This window comes from Bos mutus, chromosome X (genome assembly GCF_027580195.1).
Source record: "Bos mutus isolate GX-2022 chromosome X, NWIPB_WYAK_1.1, whole genome shotgun sequence".
In the NCBI taxonomy this organism is placed as follows: domain Eukaryota; kingdom Metazoa; phylum Chordata; class Mammalia; order Artiodactyla; family Bovidae; genus Bos; species Bos mutus.
Window position 1 is genome coordinate 75,363,829 of NC_091646.1, and position 21,295 is coordinate 75,385,123.

General features: G+C 39.7%; 1 protein-coding gene across 11 annotated transcripts in view; it reads left to right on the forward strand.

The window, feature by feature from the left end:
* Nucleotides 1–21,295, forward strand: part of EDA2R (ectodysplasin A2 receptor) — a 115,222-nt gene that overhangs the window by 17,700 nt on the left and 76,227 nt on the right. For 6 of the 11 annotated variants that reach the window (XM_070365522.1, XM_070365531.1, XM_070365529.1 and 3 more), the window contains exons 1-2: nucleotides 9,127–9,295; nucleotides 14,478–14,535. The exons of 1 other annotated variant lie outside the window; for it this stretch is intronic. The gene's annotated coding sequence lies outside the window, so the exon portion shown is untranslated. Of the gene's footprint in view, nucleotides 1–9,126; nucleotides 9,296–12,268; nucleotides 12,398–14,477; nucleotides 14,536–21,295 lie in introns of those variants that run through there. 4 more of the 11 variants (XM_070365523.1, XM_070365527.1, XM_070365525.1 and 1 more) reach the window with 2 other exon arrangements.

Sequence of the window (21,295 nt, forward strand, 5' to 3'; positions counted from 1 at the left end):
CATGCACCCAGTTGTTCAGCCTAGAACCTAGGAATCCATCAAGTCCTACTTTTTTTTTTCACACTGCCCATACCCACTTCAATAGAAAATAATCTAAATCTTAACTTTAAAGTAAATACAAAATCCAACTATTTCTTAACAGTTTCATCCAAGTTCAAAAAAATATTATACATTAAAAGACTCAAATTTTATGCCATATGCAGTGGGAGGCTGTCATATAGGTTTTTGGGACTGCAAGGAGATCCAACCATTCCATCCTAAAGGAGATCAGTCCTTGGTGTTCATTTGAGGGACTGATGTTGAAGCTGAAACTCCAATACTTTGGCCACCTGATGTGGAGAGCTGACTCCTTTGAAAAGCCCCTGATGCTGGAAAAGATTAAGGGCAGGTGGAGAAGGGGATGACAGAGGATGAGAAGGTTGAATGGCATCACCAATGCAATGGACACGGGTTTGGGTGGACTCTGGGAGTTGATGATGGACAGGGAGGCCTTGCGTGCTGCAGTTCATGGGGTCAAAAAAAGTTGGGGAGAAATATCAATAACCTCAGATATGCAGATGACACCACCTTTATGGCAGAAAGTGAAGAGGAACTCAAAAGCCTCTTGATGAAAGTGAAAGTGGAGAGTGAAAAAGTTGGCTTAAAGCTCAACATTCAGAAAACTAAGATCATGGCATCCGGTCCCACAACTTCATGGGAAATAGATGGGCAAACAGTGGAAACAGTGTCAGACTTTATTTTTCTGGGCTCCAAAATCACTGCGGATGGTGACTGCAGCCATGAAATTAAAAGACGCTTACTCCTTGGAAGGAAAGTTATGACCAACCTAGATAGCATATTCAAAAGCAGAGACATTACTTTGCCAACAAAGGTTCGTCTAGTCAAGGCTATGGTTTTTCCTGTGGTCATGTATGGATGTCAGAGTTGGACTGTGAAGAAGGCTGAGTGCCGAAGAATTGATGCTTTTGAACTGTGGTGTTTGAGAAGACTCTTGAGAGTCCCTTGGACTGCAAGGAGATCCAACCAGTCCATTCTGAAGGAGATCAGCCCTGGGATTTCTTTGGAAGGAATGATGCTGAAGCTGAAACTCCAGTACTTTGGCCACCTCATGCAAAGAGTTGACTCATTGGAAAAGACTCTGATGCTGGGAGGGATTGGGGGCAGGAGGAGAAGGGGACGACAGAGGATGAGATGGTTGGATGGCATCACTGACTCGATGGACGTGAGTCTGAGTAAACTCTGGGAGTTGGTGATGGACAGGGAGGCCTGGCGTGCGGCGATTCATGGAGTCGCAAAGAGTCGGACACGACTGAGCGACTAATTTGATCTGATCTGAGCAATTGAACTGAACGGAGTGATAGAGGAACTGGGTGGAATCTTCTCATTTCTTAAGTGTGGAGCCTCCCCAGCAGGGGGTGACGTGATAACTAATGATGTTCTGAGGCTGAAGATTGATTTCTATGTGGATCAGGTGGGGGAACCTCTTAGCTTAGTGAGACTGCTTCTCTATAGGTGGAGGGCTGGGGATTAGAGAGATAAAGGTTATTAAAGGGAAGTTGAGGGAAGTTGTTGAGTGAAAGTAGGCATGGAGTTATTGCTGGAGAATCTTTAAGTCTCTTGAAAGAAACCCAGAGGCATAGTAAATCATGAAGATGTCAAGAGAAAAGGATTCCCCCCCCCCCCACACCAATGGGAGGAATTCAAATATGTTTGTGGGTAGAGTGACTGGCCACAAGAGGAAAGGTGAACAATAAAGGTACCTGTGGAAAAGAGGTTAAAACATCAGGGTGCATAGGGTCAGGAGAGAGAGGATAGGCTTATTCTCTCTCCTCTCCACCAAGAGGAAAAGCCAGGGTGGATGGAGAGAGAAACTTACTGGCATAAAGAAAAGTGATGGAAGGGATTCATACCTAATAGCATCTGTTTTCTTGATGATAAGGGTAGGGGTCCATTTTTCTGGACTGATAACAAGATGCCAAAGTAGGGACTTTAGGAAACTGTAGAAATTTAGAATAGTTGTGCAGGGAAGATGGGAAGAGCTTCTAATTGGGAAGGAGAGAAGTTATTTCACTTAGTGCATTAGAACAGTGGTGTTCAAACTTGAGTGGGCATCAGAATTACCTTGGAGGGCTTGTTAAAACACAGATTTCTGGGCCTATCCCTGGAAATTTCTGATTCATTAGATCTGGGTTGGGGTTAGAGAATTTCCATTTAAAAAAAAGAACACAAACACACACACACACAAAAAAACTTCCATGTAATGATTCTGCTGCCAGAGACCTGAGTGAGAGTTCTGGAATCCATTGCTGTTTTCTGGCTGTATTACCATGAACAAGCTCCTTGGCCTCTATATATCTTGTTTTCTCATCTGAAAAATAAGGATGGTAATCATGGTACCTATCTCATACGGCTGTTATAAATTAGTTAAGACACACTTAGAACAGGGCCTGATAGTAGCTTAAGAGCAATATGGAGAAGTTAATAATCCTTATTTTTTCTGGCAACTTCTTCTCTTTGCCCTACACCTATCTCTAAGTCCAGGCCCTCAAACTGCCTTCACCTCATTCCTAGGTGCTGACTGGTTTCTAGGGATATTTCTGGAGAGACCTACTCCCTGAGGCTTAGTAGTAACACTGCCTATAGATTCTATAGCTAAGCTTGCATCCACTTCCTCCTCCAGCCTGCCTGGTTAGCACTGAGCTTTCTCATAAGAGGCCAACTTGCACCTCACTGAGTGCAAACACAACCAAAGTTCACAAGATCCTGCTAGGGAGAGTCTTGAGAGGTGGTTGGATGGAGGGCAATCTTGGGTCTAAACTCTCCTCTGGTGGAATCGCTCCAAATCCAGACAGGAGGCAGACACTAAAGAAAATAACCATAGCTGCTCAGTTCCAGGCTGGTAACATTATATTAGTGAAGATAAATGTGAGATACTGTTATCTGGAGCACTGGAGACTGACTTAACCCTTCACTGTGATTATTAGAAAACCATGCTTTATACTGAGTATAAATCTGTATGCCTGTACATTCAACCCATATGTCCTCACTTTGCCCACTTAAGATACAAAGATCTAAACATAAGACAGAAACTATAAAACTCCTAGAGGAGAACATAGGCAAAACACTCTCCGACATAAATCACAGCAGGATCCTCTATGACACACCTCCCATAATATTGGAAATAAAAGCAAAAATAAATAAATGGGACCTAATTAAACTTAAAAGCTTCTGCACAACAAAGGAAACTATTAGCAAGGTGAAAAGACAGCTTTCAGAATGGGAGAAAATAATAGCAAATGAAGCAACTGACAAACAACTAATCTCAAAAATATACAAGCAACTCCTGCAGCTCAATTCCAGAAAAATAAACGACCCAATCAAAAAAATGGGCCAAAGAACTAAATAGACATTTCTCCAAAGAAGACATACAGATGGCTAACAAACACATGAGAAGATGCTCAACATCACTCATTCTTAGAGAAATGAAAATCAAAACCACAACCAGGTACCATTTCACGCCAGTCAGAACGGCTGTAATCCAAAAGTCTACAAGCAATAAATGCTGGAGAGGGTGTGGAGAAAAGGGAACCCTCTTACACTGTTGTTGGGAATGCAAACTAGTACAGCCACTGTGGAGAACAGTGTGGAGATTCCTAAAAAAACTGGAAATAGAACTGCCTTATGACCCAGCAATCCCACTGCTGGGCATACACACTGAGGAAACCAGAATTGAAAGAGACACGTGTACCCCAATGTTCATTGCAGCACTGTTTACTATAGCTAGGACATGGAAGCAACCTAGATGTCCATCAGCAGATGAATGAATAAGAAAGCTGTGGTACATATACACAATGGAGTATTACTCAGCCATTAAAAAGAATACATTTGAATCAGTTCTAATGAGGTGGATGAAACTGGAGCCTATTATACAGAGTGAAGTAAGCCAGAAAGGAAAACACCAATACAGTATACTAATGCATATATATAGAATTTTAGAAAGATGGTAATGATAACCCTGTATGCAAGACAGCAAAAGAGACACAGATGTATAGAACAGTCTTTTGGACTCTGTGGGAGAGGGAGAGGGTGGGATGATTTGGGAGAATGGCATTGAAACATGTATAATATCATATATGAAATGAATCGCCAGTCCAAGTTTGATGCATGATAGTGGTTGCTTGGGACTGGTGCACTGGGACGACCCAGAGGGATAGTATGGGAAGGGAGGAGGGAGGGGGGTTCGGGATGGGGAACATGTGTATACCTGTGGTGGAGTCATGTTGATGTATGGCAAAACCAATACAATATTGTAAAGTAATTAACCTCAAATTAAAATAAATAAATTAATAAAAAAAGAAACAAACCTCATCTAAACCTTCTACCCTGTGAGAGCCTTTCCCTTCAGATATGGGCAGAAAGTGATCAAGGCTTGAGGCTTCTCAAACCAAACATAGTGCGGTGTGGGGTGTGGCAATGCCTGCATATCTGGATGTCTCACCAATGATAAAAATAAGAATTTTAGAACCTGCTCTCTGGATACTAGATAAATCCCTTCAGTTCAGTTCAGTCGCTCAGTCCTGTCTGACTCTTTGTGACCCCATGAATTGCAGCACGCCAGGGCTCCCTGTCCATCACCAACTCCCGGAGTTCACTCACAGTTATGCCCATCGAGTCAGTGATGCCATCCAGCCATCTCATCCTCTGTCGTCCCCTTCTCCTGCCCCAGTCCCTCCCAGCATCAGGGTCTTTTCCACCGAGTCAACTCTTCGCATGAGGTGGCCAAAGTATTGGAGTTTCAGCTTTAGCATCAGTTCTGCCAAAGAACACCCAGGACTGATCTCTTTTAGAATGGACTGGTTGGATCTCCTTGCAGTCCAAGGGACTCTCAAGAGTCTTCTCCAACACCACAGTTCAAAAGCATCAATTCTTCGGCACTCAGCCTTCTTCACAGTCCAACTCTGACATCCATACATGACCACTGGAAAAACCATAGCCTTGACTAGATGGACCTTTGTTGGCAAAGTAATGTCTCTGCTTTTGAATATGCTATCTAGGTTGGTCATAACTTTCCTTCCAAGGAGTAAGCGTCTTTTAATTTCATGGCTGCAATCACCATCTGCAGTGATTTTAGAGCCCCCCAAAATAAAGTCTGACACTGTTTCCACTGTTTCCCCATATATTTCCTTGTAGTGATGGGACCAAATGCCATGATCTTAGTTTTCTGAATGTTGAGCTTTAAGCCAACTTTTTCACTCTCCTCTTTCATTTTCATCAAGAGGCTTTTTAGTTCCTCTTCACTTTCTGCCATAAGGATGGTGTCATCTGCATATCTGAGGTTATTGATATTTCTCCCGGCAATCTTGATTCCAGCTTGTGCTTCTTCCAGCCCAGCGTTTCTCATGATGTACTCTGCATATAATTTAAATAAGCAGGGTGACAATATACAGCCTTGACATATTCCTTTTCCTATTTGGAACCAGTCTGTTGTTCCATGCAAAGAAAGAGAGGAAAACAACAGAATGGGAAAGACTAGAGATCTCTTCAAGAAAATTAGAGATACCAAGGGAACATTTCATACAAAGATGGGCTCGATAAAAGACAGAAATGATATGGACCTATCAGAAGCAGAAGATAAGTCCCTTATACGATTATTAATCTTTTATGATTGTGTATTCCTTAGTGTGGTCACAATAGCTTTATTCTTTCCCCTATTTATGCATTTATTTATTGTCAACTTATGTGTTTGTTTATGTGCCAAGCATATCATGCTGTGGATTCATTTTGAAACTGAACTGAGATAAACAACTGTAATATTTTGCAGAAATGCTGCTTCAAGTTACTATGGACCTCATCCTATAAGTAGAGCTTTAGAATGAAGTATCTAAATCTTTTTTTTGTTTGTTTGTTTCCATTCCTAGTGACAGTTTTCTATCCCCACAAGGCTGTTGGTAGGTAAGAAGTAGCATGGTATAGTAAAAATGGTTCAAATCTCAATACTTCTGCTTAGCAATTCTGTGCTCATTTGGATGTCACTTAATGTTTTATATATTCCATTTAATTTTTTTTCATCTTTAAGATAGAGCTAATAATCCCCAGATCTTGGATGTGCTCTAGAAGGGTTATTCAGATAACATATAAATTGCCTATCTCAGTTCCTGCATATAGTACACATGCAAGAGATGGCATTTCTGGCGTTTCCAATTAGTGTTGTTGTTGTTTATTTGCCAAGTTGTATCCGAATCTTTTGTGACCTCATGGACTATAGCCCGCCAGGCTCCTCTGTCCATGGGATTTTCCAGGCAAGGATACTGGAGTGAATTGCCATTTCCTTTTCCAGGTTACAATTAGTAAATTGGCATAGTAATAATAATGGCACCTTCCCATAGTAATAATGATTACAGGAAATACATGTGTAAAGAATTCTAGAGGACTATGCTACCTGTTGTTTTAAAAGTAATATTATTAGCAAATACATTTGTAGAATAGTCAGAGTTATACAGCCTTCTCGTCACTGTGTGCTGAACTTCCAGTCCTAGGCCTAAGAAGGTAGTGTGTAGGGAAAACACAGGGATTTGACTAATCAGTCGAAATTACATTCTCTTAGAGGAGGATTGAATCAGGAAAAAACAAATAAAATTAGAAACTAGTGACAAGAAAGTAGACTAATAAGGTTAAAATAATAATAAAAGGTAGAAAAGTAGAGGGAAAAGATTAATAATTATAGACATAGTAGTTATCACTCTCATTCTAACAGGTCTCAGTTATTGAGTTCCTGTGTCTGGAACTGGATTAGAAAGTCTATAAATATTCTCAAATCTTCTGACCTTGTTTCTTTCCATATTTTATAGATAGGGAAACAGAATTTATGAGAGATTAAAGTACTTGCCTAAAATGACACAATATGCAATTTTTATTTTTTTAATTTTAAGTGGCCGTTCTGGGATCCCAATTTAGACTCCAAAGACATTCTATTGTGCCCTGTCCTTATTCATTGGAGCAAGACAGCACAATGTAGCATGCTTAGAGTCAGGTTCTGGTTATAATTCTGGATTAAGCTTGTACTTGCTGTGTGCCCTTGGGCTATTCAGTTAACTTGTCTGATCTTGAGTTTCCACATATATAAAATAAGGAAAATAATACTTCAAAGAGTTGTTCTGTGGGATAAATGAGATTGTATGTATAAAGTGTTTTGAGAGTCCCAGCATTGCCAATATTATATCACTGGAGAATATCCAGTGACATAATCTGAGAAGGGTTAGAGAAATAGAGGAAAACCAGGAGATGACCATGTTTTCCAACACAAGAAATAATGTTTCCCAAAATAAAGGGTGGCTGATACTGAAAAAAAAAATAAATAAATAAGAAAATGAGTGAAAATGTTCTCTAAAATGTGGAAGTATAAAGGTCATTTGTGACCTCAGGGAAAGAGCATTGGGCTAGAAGCCAGGTTACAATAAATTGGAAAGCTAATGGAAAGTGAAGACATGGAAACAGTGAATGAAGACTACTTTAGCCAGAAATTTGGCTGAGAAAGAAAGAGAGATGAGGCTATTATTTGATGAGGCAATGTGGTAAAAGATTTTACTTTGCAGTGGGAAGAAGGGTATGTTTTGTGAGTAGAAAGGTTGGGCACAAGAGGGAAGGTGAATAATAATGATACTAGTGAGGCAGTAGTTTTAAAATGAGTCTTGGTTCTACTGAGTGAAGTCTAAGAGAGAGAGAAAGACAAATATCATATGATATTACTTATATGTAGAATCTAAAAATGGGAACAAACTAATTTATCTACAAAACAGAAATAAAATTACATATGTAGAAAACAAATTTATGGCTATCAGAGTGTAAGAAGGGGAAGGGATAAATTGGGTGATTGAGATTGACATATATACACTATTATACATAAAATAGATAACTAATAAGGACCTACTTATTAGAGTTCCACAGGGAATGCTATTCAGTACTCTGTAATGGCCTACACAGGAAAAGACTAAAAAAGAGTGGATATATGTATATGTATAACTGATTCACTTTGCTGTACAGCAGAAACTAACACAACATTGTAAATCAACTATACTCCAATAATTTAAAAAAAATAAAAAAACAAAGTACAAAAAAATGAGGCATGGTTTATAGGGAAGGGGTGAAGGGAAGATCTTGAGCTCTTGAGGCTAGGGTTGTTGAAAGTCTCCTAAGTTTGACCTTGAAGAATGTTTCCATCTTAGCTGGAAAGGACTTGTGTTAAAAAAAAAAAAAAAAATAGCAAGAATGTGTCCATGGGAGAGTGCCCCCAGGCTAAAGGGTCCTCTTGCAGCCAACTCACATTTCTTCATCCTGTGGGGCTCTGTGGCTACTCAAATTAAAACATATTCAAAGTCTTTCTGACCTCTTCCATTCTGTCCTTTACCCTGGTTCTCTAGTTAATTTATTTATTCCTTCTTCTATATACCAGTCTCCTTCCCAGCTCTGTCACATATTAGTTATTTGACATTGGGCAATCAGACTATGCCTCAGTTTTCTTATCTCTAAATTGTGAATCAAACTAGAGTAGTTATGAGGATTAAATTAGTTAATATATGTAAAACATTAAGAAGAGTGCCTGGAAGATATCAAGTGTTGCATAAGTGTTGTTATTGAGTGTTAGCTCATAATGTTTACCGATTAGTGGAAGGGAAAGGACAGACATTAAACAACCAAGCAAATTTATCAACTAAATTATTACAGATTACAATCCAGTGACAGTAAGGAAATAAGCATAATGCAGTGGACAAAGGAACGACTTGAATGAGTGAGGCTTATGTACAGAAGTGACACTCTGCCACAAAGACTCAAGTCCTCCCGAGAAGCCACAGATCTTAACCAGTTCCACAACCTCTCCTGCTTCTATTCCCTTTCTCCCTGCTTTAGTACCTGGAGTTTTCCAGTTCCTGCCAAAGGTGGGGCTTTTTCACTATTCACCCACCCTTCCCCAACTCCTCCCCTACTCTCCCTGTCAGGGGTGAAACTTCTTTGTGTAGCCACGCCTAGACACTGCAGTGATCCAATAGCTGCTTCATGGGGGTGGGGAAGTAGGCAGTAGTATGAAAGGAAAGAGAATAGGTTCTGGCTGTTATTGCTGCACATGTGAAATGAGTCAGAGCAGAGCTTTGACTGTAATGGATTTCATCTACTGAGTGTGTGGTATGGAGGCTGGGGGCTGAGAAGTGGGGGCTTGGTGGGATATCTGGCCCACGCTGCGGTACATTTGTCCAAGAATTCTGTTGCTGGAGCAAGATCCACCCATCCATTCATTTACAGGGTAAGTGTGGAACACTCTCTGGTGTGGCAAGGTGGTTGAGATTTGTGGAGCATAGATATTGGAGTTCAGGATCATGTTAGGTTGATCCTGCTAAGGTGCTACAAAGTCAGAATGGCTGGGAAGGTGTCCTGTGGCTGTCTGTCTACCCACCCATCTGTATCCAGAAAGTGCTGTGTAAGATGCCAGGGACCTGCACTAATACCCTGATGACCTTGGTGAGCCAGTTCCCCTGGGTAGGCTTTTTCTGTACCCCTACGTCCTTTGGAAACATGCCTGGACCGTCCAACACCCCTATCTGCAGTTGGGAGATAAGGAAGAGAAGGAGTCTAGGAGCTTAGGGAAGGGAGGGAGGAGACGGATCATATTTGTAAAGTATCCCTAAGAAAGTTGAGCTGCTGGCCTACCCACGTGGCCCCTGGGCAAGTCGGGGCTTGTGTAAAGAGCTTGTAGGTTCTATTTGGGGGCTTTCAGTTTTCACCCTCACCCACCGGGCTGGGTTTCACTTGATCCTTCATTCCTGGAAACTGAACCCAGGGCAGTGATATTTTGATCCTGCCTTATCTCAAACATTGGCCAAGGCTAAGACAGCTGTGAGAACTGGGGGACAAGAAAAGACCCGCCAGGAAACTAGGCTGGGGAAGCAGAGACTGCAAGATATTATTTAGACAGATGTTGGCAGCTTTGACCAGTATCACACCATGCAGGGTGGCTAAGGCAGGAGAGTATGGGGTATCTTCCCCTACACAATTCTGCAGTCCCTTCCTTCACCCCAGCATACCTCCAATTCAACATAACAGACTCATTGAGCACCTACTCTGTGCCACACTATATGAGACAGACATATGCCTAAAGACATAGTCTGTGCCCACTAGCACCTCGTCATGGGTATATTAGCAATTAAATAAGATAAGCTTTAAAGATCTTGTCAAAATGTTTTGATGTTGTCAGATAAGGATCACATCTAATTAAGCCAGAGAAAATCAGAAAGGGTTTTTGAATTTTTTTTTTGACATTTTAGCACCTTTCAGAGCTGCAAAGCCAGACTACTTGAACTCAAATCCCATCCCTACCATTTATTAACTGTGTGACATAGATCAAGCATAATTACTACACCCTCTCTTAATTCTGTTTTAATCTAGGCTAAAGCCATAGATAATAATAGAGCTTACTTTATTAAGTTTCTGTGAGAATTAAATTAGATAATCTGTGTGAAATAATTGCACACACTTAGCACAGTGGCTGGACCAAAATAAGCACTTTATAAATGTTAACTATTATTATTATTTATGATGAGCCATGAAACACAGATAGGATTTCAACAGGTGGAAACAGGAGAGATGGCAGTCCAAGCAGAGAAAAAAACAAGAACAACTGTTTGGAGTAAGGGAAGCTCTGGGCTTGTGAAAAGAACACCAGCTGAACTGGATTTTAGATTACAATTAGGTGGAAAATGGAAGTTAAAGTTGCCATGGTAGATTGATGACAAACCATGGAAGACTTTTGAATGCTAGATTTTCTCTTTAATTCATCAGACTTTGGAAAATCATTGAAAGTTTCTGAGCTAAAGGAAGAAGACAAATCTGTGTCTCAGAAAGAATAATCTGGTAAACATGAGTTACCTTAATTGGAATAGGAAAACATGAGAGGTAGATAAACCAGATGCAGAGAGGGAATGAGACCCTGGAGGTGGTGACTATGGGAATGGAAATGAGGCAATGAATTTAACAAGATATCACAGAAGATGAATCTGCAGAATTTGGAAGTTAACAAATTACATGAGATTGAAAAAAGAAGAATGAGAGATTCAATATCTTTTGGGGTTGGTTTAGACTTTAAAATGTTGTGTATTCCACTAATTCCATCCATTTTTGTGGATGGTACAAATAGAAAGGGTATCCAATTTCTGAGTTAGACACAGCTTATTAAAGTTCTGAGTCTGCTACTTTTGCTGTTTGTGATCCTAAGCATATCAATTATTCCTTATTTCCAACCAGGACCAAAACAGTACTCATAGGACATTTAGAAATAGGTCCTGGGAGTGTGATTTTTGTACACAAGAAATGAAGTACTACTGCATTTAATGCCAACCAGTTTGATACAGCAAAGCGTTGTTCCTACTACTCACTTATTATGCAGGTAGCTAGCCCACTGAGAAATATGAATTTCTCCAAAACTGTTTAGAGGGAGAATAGTATCCATATCATAAGTTTGTTGAAAGGATTAAAAGAAGTAATCCTTGTAAAATGTCTAGCATGATATCTGATGCATAGTAGGTTTTTATGAATCATAATTTTCTTTCACTCCAATTAACTACACCTTATAAAATCTTTGCTAGTTTCTGCCTGAATACTTTCAGAGGGAATGTACTTAATAATCTCTGAGAGAGTCCATTCCCGTCATAGAAAGCCCTGACTCTGCCAAAGTTCTTCCTTTTGTTAAGCTAAACTCAGTATTCCTGTGGCTTCCAGAGGTTCTAGTCATTCTCTCTGGGGCCACTCAGAGAAGTCTACTCAGTCTCTTCAGGATAGTTCCTCAAAGATCTGAAAACCAAAGACCAGATTCTCATTCATCTTTCATTCCCAGGTCAAAAATTCTTCCATCTTTACTCTTATAGCATGCTGTTATGTCAAATAAGACTCTGAGATTTTAAGCTATGTAAGTTGGAGTGGTGGTGGTACATTCAAAGTGATGGGAAACACTAAAAGGAACATGATGGATGAATGTGACAAGTTCCTTTGTAATTTATTATTTCTTAAATTCCCACTATGTGCCATGTACTTTCAAATACATAATCCCACTGACTACTTAACCCTAGGGAAGGTCCAGGTCTTCTGGTCTTAATTGTACAGGTGGCCAAATAGGCCCAAAGAAAATGAAACTTGCTAGAAATCATCGAGTTAGTAAGTGAGCAAAAACTGGAAACCAGATTTTTCTTACTCCAAGGTCAGTTTTGTTTTGTTTTACTTTTGATACTAGGTCCTAAATTTGGAGGCTTCGAATTCTAGTCCTGGCTCTGCCACTGACTGGCTATGTAAATGAAGAGAAATTCTATACTTTCTAGAGGAGCCTCAGTCTCCCCATCTGGATCATCAAGGAAATGAGGTTAGGTTGTCTTAAAGAATCCTTTTGAGATTCCATGACAATGTTTTCAATTATTTGATGGTTTGAAGTTTTAGCCAGTTACCAAAGATGAGGGAAAAAAAAAAAAAAACATAATGAACTGAGGTGCCTGCCTATTACTAAAGGAGTTCAAGTAGATATGGATGGCATTTCTTTATTGAGCAACAGACCTTTGGGAATAAGATGACTTTTGAATTTCTGTCTAATTCTAAGATTGTACGATACTGAACATTGTTTTATAGGATGTACATTTACATATGAGATCATGAACTTCTTGTTATATCAGTTTCACCTTTCCCCCACTATCCCGCCACCTATCTTTTCCTTAGGCAGCCTAAAAAATAAAAGTCAAGCAATATTTTGGCATCAATATCTCATCCTGTACAGACAGGCTTCACTCTATGGACTGATTCTCCCATTCATATTGTGAGGATAAGTAGCCCTGAGCTGTGCTTGCAAATGCTTATCAGTTTGTATGTCTGTTTCCTTAGGATATTTCTGGCCTGTGAGGAAGAGATAGTGCATATGATAGAATTTAGACTGCTTTGTGAGAAAAAGCACTGTTCTTATTGACATCCTCAGAGAGATAAAGCTATTCCAGATAGTCTGGTAAATTGGACAGGGTGGAGAGAATATGGGGCAAGACCAAAGAACATTAATAAAAATCAGAAATGAGAGCACTTGAATGAGTTTTATCGAGTTCCTAACCCTGTAAAAAAATCATATTACAAATCCAGTTTTCAGCTGGGAGAACTCAGTCAAGAGTATATCCTCCTTGGGAAGTCACCTAGTACTACTGGTGGTGTGTGTGTGCACGCATGCATGTGCATGCTCAGTCAATTCAGTTGTGTCTGATTCTTTGCGACCCTATGAACTGTAGCCTGCTAGGCTTCTCTGTCCATGGGGATTCTCCAGGTAAGAATACTGGAGTGGGTTGCCATGCCCTCCTCCAGGGGATCTTCCTGACTCAGGGATCAAACCTATGTCTCTTAAGTCTCCTGAATTGGCAGGTGGGTTTTTTTTTTTTTCTAATTTTATTTTATTTTTAATCTTTACATAATTATATTAGTTTTGCCAAATATCAAAATGAATCCGCCACAGGTGGGGTTTTTTGTTTGTTTGTTTTATCACTAGAACCACCTGGGAAGCCTACTGCTGGTGATGTAGGTAGCTTTTAATGATACCAGAATTTCATGGTATCTTGTGTTGGTCAGTACATGAATGTGACTCACTTTGGCTAGGGACACTGGGGAACAAAAGCAGTGATTTGGGGTATTGGTTGTTTGTCTGACCTGTGGCCTCTCTTCAATGTCCTTTGCTCCCAAACTCTGGGTGGAATAGAAACAACACTCATAGCAACCCCTCATATGTGTAGCACAATTTGGAGTTTCCAGAGCACTTTCACATACATTATTTCATTTATCCCTTGAACATCATCCAGGGTAGTTTTTGTACCCTTGCTCATACTTGGGAAAACTATTTTAGCAATCATTGTTTTCCTAATATGCTGGGAAAGATTGAGGGCAAGAGGAGTAGGGGATGACAGAGGATGAGATGGTTGGATGGCATCACCGACTCAACAGACGTGAGTTTGGGTAAACTCCGGGAGTTGGTGATGGACAGGGAGGCCTGGCGTGCTGCTGTTCATGGGGTCACAAAGAGTCAGACATGACTGAGCGACTGAACTGAACTGAACTGGATATGTTTTCATAATCAGCCCAAAGATGGCTGGTCTTAATTATATCACCATATTCTTAGCTACACTTTTCTCTTCCCCACTCCCTTTAACAATTTTTTCAGCAGTTTCCAGACACTAACCACATATTTATATACATTTTAGCATGCCCCCCCCTCAATTTACAGTCTTTTAAGTTATGTTTGTCTTTTTTAGATTTGTGCTTTTTTTAATTGTGTGTTTTCACATGTTTTGAAGGAGAAAGATTTTAACTCACATGGTTAACATTTGCTTTTGGATGAATTAGAATTGCCCCATTGGATATTAATTCTATCTGTACAGTGACAATTGTTTTTAATAAAATTTTATTTTATTTTTCTACCCCAGCATCTTTATTCTTGCTGAGTCATTATCTGTTGCTCTGTACACTGGAATAAAAAACAAGGTAAATAGTTGTGACATCTTTAACTTTGCTAGCTCTCTTTATTCTCCTCTGTTGATATACTAATCAACAGTATTGGACCAAACATTGCTATCACTAACAGTTGAAATATTTCAACCACTTTGTAAATGAAAAGAGAAGCTTGATAAAAACTGTAACAACCACCTGTGGTCTCTGAATTATTTCTATTCCATGCACATATTGTGATATATTTGACTATTAAAAGACAATCTACTTTTGTCACATACCAACAAAATAATGCATTTCCAGTCCTGATGCTCCTTCACCTACCTGTACCAACAGCTGACACTATTGCTTATCTTTTACTTCTTAAAACTTTGTCCTGTACTATCCCATCCAGGTTCTATTCTTTCTTCCCTGGATTTCCCTTCTTGGTTGCTGCTGGCTATTCTTCTTCTTCCAGCTTCAAATATGGATGTCCATTAGTGTTTCATTCTTAACATTGTTCTTAGCTCATCAAGCCTCTGTTGTGATTTACTTAGGCCAATGTTGCTTAACCTTCCAAAAGTTTTTTTTTTTTTTTTTTTAATTCATCTAAGGTTTAAGTATGTTTTAAAAGTGAAAGTGTTAGTTGCTCAGTTGTGTCCAACTCTTTGTGACCCATGGACTGTTGTCTGCCAGGCTCCTCGGTCCGTGGAATTCTCCAGGTAAGAAGACTAGAGTGGATAGCCATTCCCTTCTCCAGGAAATCTTCCTGACCCAGGGATCAAACCTAGGTTTCCTGCATTTCAGGCAGACTCTTTACCATCTGAGCCAACAGGGAAGCCCTATGTTTTAAAGTACCCCAGATAATTCTGATGTGCATCCATGAACTGAGCTGGTATTTTTATGCATTTGACTTATTTCTAGCCCTAACCTATGTTCTACATATTTTAATTGCCTGTTGGGCACCACCACTGACATGTTCCTTTGTTTACTCCAACTTTCCAAACTTAAAACAATTTAATACTAAGTATGTTGTTGTTGTCATTGCTTTTAACTAAAAAGGAACTCCCCTTTCGCACTCTTTGTGGTCCCAAGATTAACCTGGCTTCCCAGGCAGAAACCTTTAGAATCTTCTCTGACTTGTGTCTTTCCCTCGATTCTCATGTCCATGTAATTGTAGAGTCCTATGGACTTTCCTTGTAAGATCTGTATCTCCCATCATCACTTCCTTTCTGCTCCTAGTGCTACCATGTTTGTCCTGGCACTTATCTCCTAGGGCTTGAGCAGAAAACCTATCTAGCCATTCTTTAAAGAACAGATGAATGTTCAGAAAATATTTTTGTCCCTATAAGATTACTGAGGAAATAGTAAATTTAAGTGACAGCCTGGGAGGACCTCCATTCCCTAATTTAGAGTTCAATACTGCCTTGGAAAGCATGTCATAATCATAAGTCTTAAATTACCTGTGAGTCCTGGCTTTGTTTAATGCTAGTTAAATAAATTTCAGTTCAGTTCAGGTGCTCAGTCATGTCTGACTCTTTGCAACCTCAAGGACTGCAGCAGGCCAAGCTTTCCTGTCCATCACCAACTCCCAGAGCTTGCTCAAACTCATGTCCATTGAGTCAGTGATGCCACCCAACCATCTCATCCTCTCTCGTCCCCTTCTTCCCCTACCTTCAATCTTACCCAGCATCAGGGTCTTTTCCAATGAGTCACTTCTTCCCATCAGGTGGCCAAAGTATTGGAGTTTCAGATTCAGCATCAGTCCTTCCAATGAATATTCAGGATTGATTTCCTTTAGGATTAACTAGTTTGACCTCCTTGCAGTCTGAGAGACTCTCAAGAGTCTTCTCCAACACCACAGTTCAAAAGCATCTATTCTTCAGTGTTCAGCTTTCTTCATAGTCACATCCATACATGACTACTGGAAAAACCATAGCTTTGACTAGACAGATTTGTTGGCAAAGTAATGTATCTGCTTTTTAATATGCTGTCTAGGTTGGCCATAACTTTTCTTCCAAGGAGCAAGCATCTTTTAATTTCATGGCTGCACTCACCATCTGCAGTGATTTTTGAGCCCCCCAAAATAAAGTCTGTCACTGTTTCCATTGTTTCCCAATCTACTTTCCATGAAGTGATGGGACTGAATGCCATGATCTTAGTTTTCTGAATGTTAAGTTCTAAACCAACTTTTTCACTCTCCTCTTTCACTTTCATCAAGAGGCTCTTTAGTTCTTCTTCACTTTCTGCCATAAGGGTGGTGTCATCTACATATCTGAGGTTATTTATATTTCTCCCAGCAATCTTGATTCCAGCTTGTACTTCATCCAGCACGGCATTTTACATCATATACTCTCATTATAAGGTAAATAAGTTAAATAATGCATATAAGTTAAATAAGCAGGGTGACAATATACAGCCTTGGCATACTCCTTTCCTGATTTGGAACCAGTCTGTTGTTCCATGTCCACTTCTAACTGTTGCTTCTTGAACTGCATACAGATTTCTCAGGAGGCAGGTAAGGTGGTCTGGTATTCCCATCTCTTTAGGAATTTTCAACAGTTTATGATCCACACAATCAAAGGCTTTGGTGTAGTCAATAAAGCAGAAGTAGATTTTTTTTTTTTTTTTTTGCAACTCTCTTGCTTTTTCGATGATCCAACAATTTGATGGGTCAACAATTGCCAACGATTTGTTGGCAATTTTATCTCTGTTTCCCTTTGCCTTTTCTAAATCCAGCTTGAACATCTGGAAGTTCACAGTTCACATACCCTAGAAGCCTGACTTGGAGAATTTTAAGCATTACTTTGCTAGGGTGTGAGATGAGTACAATTGTGTGGTAGTTTGAACATTCTTTGGCATTTCCCTTCTTTGGGTTTGGAATGCAAACTGACCTTTCCAGTCCTATGGCCACCGCTGAGTTTTCCAAATTTGCTGGCATACTGAGTGCAGAACTGTCACAGCATCATCTTTTAGGATTTGAAATAGCTCAACTGGAATTCCATCACTTCTACTAGCTTTGTTCATAGTGATGTTTCCTAAGGCCCACTTGACTTCACATTCCAGGATGTCTGGCTCTAGGTGAGTGATCACACCATCATGGATATCTAGGTCATGAAGATCTTTTTTGTATGATTCTTCAGTGTATTTGAGGTATTTTTTTTTCACTTTAAGCCTCTGTTTTAAAAATCCATTAATTGGTGATAACAATCCATGGCTTATTCTCAGAGTTATTGGAAGAAACTATTGAGCTAACTGGTATGAAACCCTTTCCAATTGTAAAACCTTTCACTAGGCCAGAAGATTGTTACCTTTTTTTTTTTTTTTTTGTAAATGTTTACCATTCACTCATTCAACAAATATTTATTTAGTCTCTACTGTATGCCAGGCATGTTCTAGGCATTGGGGATGAAGTACTAAACACAATGACCATGATCTCATGGTGCTTACATTTTAGTTGTGTTAGAAACAAGCAATAAAGAAGTAAATAAGTAAGATATAAAATGTGTCAGATGGTCATAAGTTCAATTGAGAAGAATGAAACAGGAGAAAGACATAGGGAATATGGTGTGAAGTTGAAGTTTTAAGAGGGTGGTTAGAAAAGCCTCCCTAAGAAGATATTATAAGATCAAAGAACTGAAGAAGGTGAGGAAAGTAGTGATGTACATATCTAGGGGAACACATGCCTGACTAAGGGAACAGTGAGTATCAAAGACCTTAAGGTGGGAGCATTTTCAGGTTAGTTTCAGGAAGAGCAAGGAGGTTGGCATGGTTTGAGTTAAGAGAATAATAGGAAGAAGAGTAGATTATGGGATCAAAGAGGTGATGGGGAGATAGGAAGATCACCTAAAGCCTCATTGGCCATTATGAGGACTTTAGTTTTATTGAGTAGGGAGAGCCATCAATGCATTTTGAGGTTGGAAGTGACATGATTTAACATGTTTTAAAGGATCATTCCACCTTCAGCCCATGTCACACTATTACTTATTCTTTCCAGAAAAATAAATGAGTAGGCCTCAAGTTACTCCCTCATCAAGTTCCCTCTAAATGTGACTGCATTTAGACTGCATTTTTCTGACTTCACCTAATATTCAGGAAAAATGTACAAGAGCCAAAAAGGGCCTTAAATGATTTTCAGGGAATTCCTTAACTACCCAGTGGTTAGGACTCTGAACTTCCACTGCTGGAGGCCTGGGTTTGATCCCTGGTTCGGGAACTCAGATCCCACAAGTTGAGTTGAGGAACCAAAACAGAAAAAACAAACGATGACTTTCAAAGTTGGCTGTACATGAGAATTACCTCCTGAATTTTTAAAAATTCCAAATACATCAGAATCTCAGAAATGCAAACGAAATATATGTGTTTTTTGCAGTTCCCAAGATGCACTAGGTGAGAACCACTAGTCAAAGATTTGACCAAATCCTCATGGTATGATTGGGGACCTTGAGTCCAGCAATGGGGAGGAATACACTTTTGATAGCACAGCTAGACCTGGGCCCACTCACCGTTCTGAGGAATGCAGAATTCACAAATATGTGGGCAGAAAGAAGATATGAAGTTTGATAGTTTGGAAGCAGATTATGGGCAAGAGAAAGCTGGGATAGAAGTGGCCCTGAGCCATGCCAAGAAAGAGAAGGCTGAGAGCCAGCACCAAGTGATAAAACATCTGGATTATAGGCCAAACATCTGGAAATAATGAAGGCATTGCACAGATTAGAAGCTTGATTTTCAAAGAAATTACTATTCTCAACCCCGCACTGAGCACCTACTTTGATTTTTGCCAGTCCCCTGCATGTGGGTGACTGGGTAGACTCACAAGGAGAGGAATGGGCAGGGCATGGACCACCTGCTGTCTTCCTCATCCTCTTTAATCTCACATCTCCTGCACTGCCCAGGCAAGGCAAATATCTTCCATCAAGTCCTGAGTTCTTAATTTAGACCTGTCATCCTGTTTTGCCCACCCGTCCTAGATAGAGAAAGCACGTTTCATCCCACAGGCATGTGCAAGTTGAGAAGAACAGCAGTCACAAGCTGTGGCCAAAGGCAGCTGCACTGGCAGTAGTTTAAGTACCTAATATCAGCAGAAACTTGGCAATGTCAATTTTTCAGGGCACCATGACCTCATGTGGGAATTACTATTAATGTCATTCTCATTGCTTATCCTTTTCCCTGTCAACTTGCATTCTTATTTTTCTAGATTATTTTTTTCAAAGGGGACAGGATCAGGACAAGAGGATAGACAGGGTGAACAGTCACATGACAAAGACAGACAAAATAAGGATATACTCTAGTCATCTTGCCACTTGTCAGCCCCTCTGGTTAAACCCAATCAATAACCCAAACAGCACTTAATAGATAACTTTGCATTAAAAATCATTTGGAGGCATATATAAGAATATTCATAATACCTTTTTAAATTTTAATTTGGGGAATAACAAGCATTGTCTAATAGAATGATATAGGGTAGTTCAAGGTATTAAAGGAAACGCTGAAGAACTAGGATTTTTATGAACTGTAATTCTCAGGTCATAAATTTCACTTTTGTAAAGTGTACAGTTCACCGTTTTTTTTTTTTTGTTTTTTTTTAACATATTCACCAAATCACACACCATCACTACTATCTAGTTCCAGACAGTACCCATTGAGTAGTTATTTCACATTCTCTCCTTCCCTCAGCCCCTGGCAACTACTAGCCTACTTTCTGCCTCTGTGAATTGTCTATTCTGGATATTTCATATAAATGGAATAATGTATTTGTCCTTTTGTGTGGCTTCTTTCACTTAGCATTATACAAGGTCCATCCATGTTGTAGTCCTTACTGAGTATTTCACTCCTTTTTCTAGCTAAATAATATTTAATTGTATTGCCAGTACTCTTGCCTGAAAAATCCCATGGACGGAGGAGCCTGGTAGGCTGCAGTCCTTGGGGCCGCTAAGAGTCGAGCACGACTGAGCGACTTCACTTTCACTTTTCACTTTCATGCATTGGAGAAGGAAATGGCAACCCACTCCAGTATTCTTGCCTGGAGAATCCCAGGGACAGAGGAGCCTAATGGGCTGCCGTCTATGGGGTCACACAGAGTCGGACATGACTGAAGTGACTTAGCAGCAAACTACACTTTGTTTATCCACTTATCAGTTGATTTATATTTGAGTTGTTTCTACGATTTGGGCTATTATGAATAGTGGTGCTAAGAATATTCATGTCCAGATTTTTGTGTGAATATGTATTTTCATTTATTTTGGTTATATAACAAAAGATAGGAATTGCTGGATCACATGGTAACTTTATGTTTAATATTTTCAGGAACTGCAAAACCATTTTTCAAAGAGAGTACACCACCTTACATTTACCAGCAGTATATGAAGTTGCAATTTACCACATCCTTCCCAACATTTAATCATCCCCCTTTTTTTTTATTATGGCCACTTTAGTGGGTATGAAATAGTATTCATGGTGATTTTGATCAACATTCCTCTAATTGCTAATGATGTTAAAGCATCTTTTTTTTTTTTTTTTGTCCTTATTGGCCATTTTAATATGTTTTTTGAGCAACGTATATTCAAATATTTAATTAGATTATTTGTCCTTTTATTGTTGAGTCATAAGATTTCCATATTGTATGTGCTAAGTGTGTGCTAAGTCACTTCAGTCATGTCCGACTCTGTGCAACTCTATAGACTGTAGTCTGCCAGGGTCCTCTGTCCATGAGATTCTCCAGGTAAGAATAGTGAAGTGTGTTGCCATGCCCTCCTGCAGGGGATCTTCCCAACCCAGAGACTGAACCAGTATCTCCTATGTCTCCCGCATTGACAGG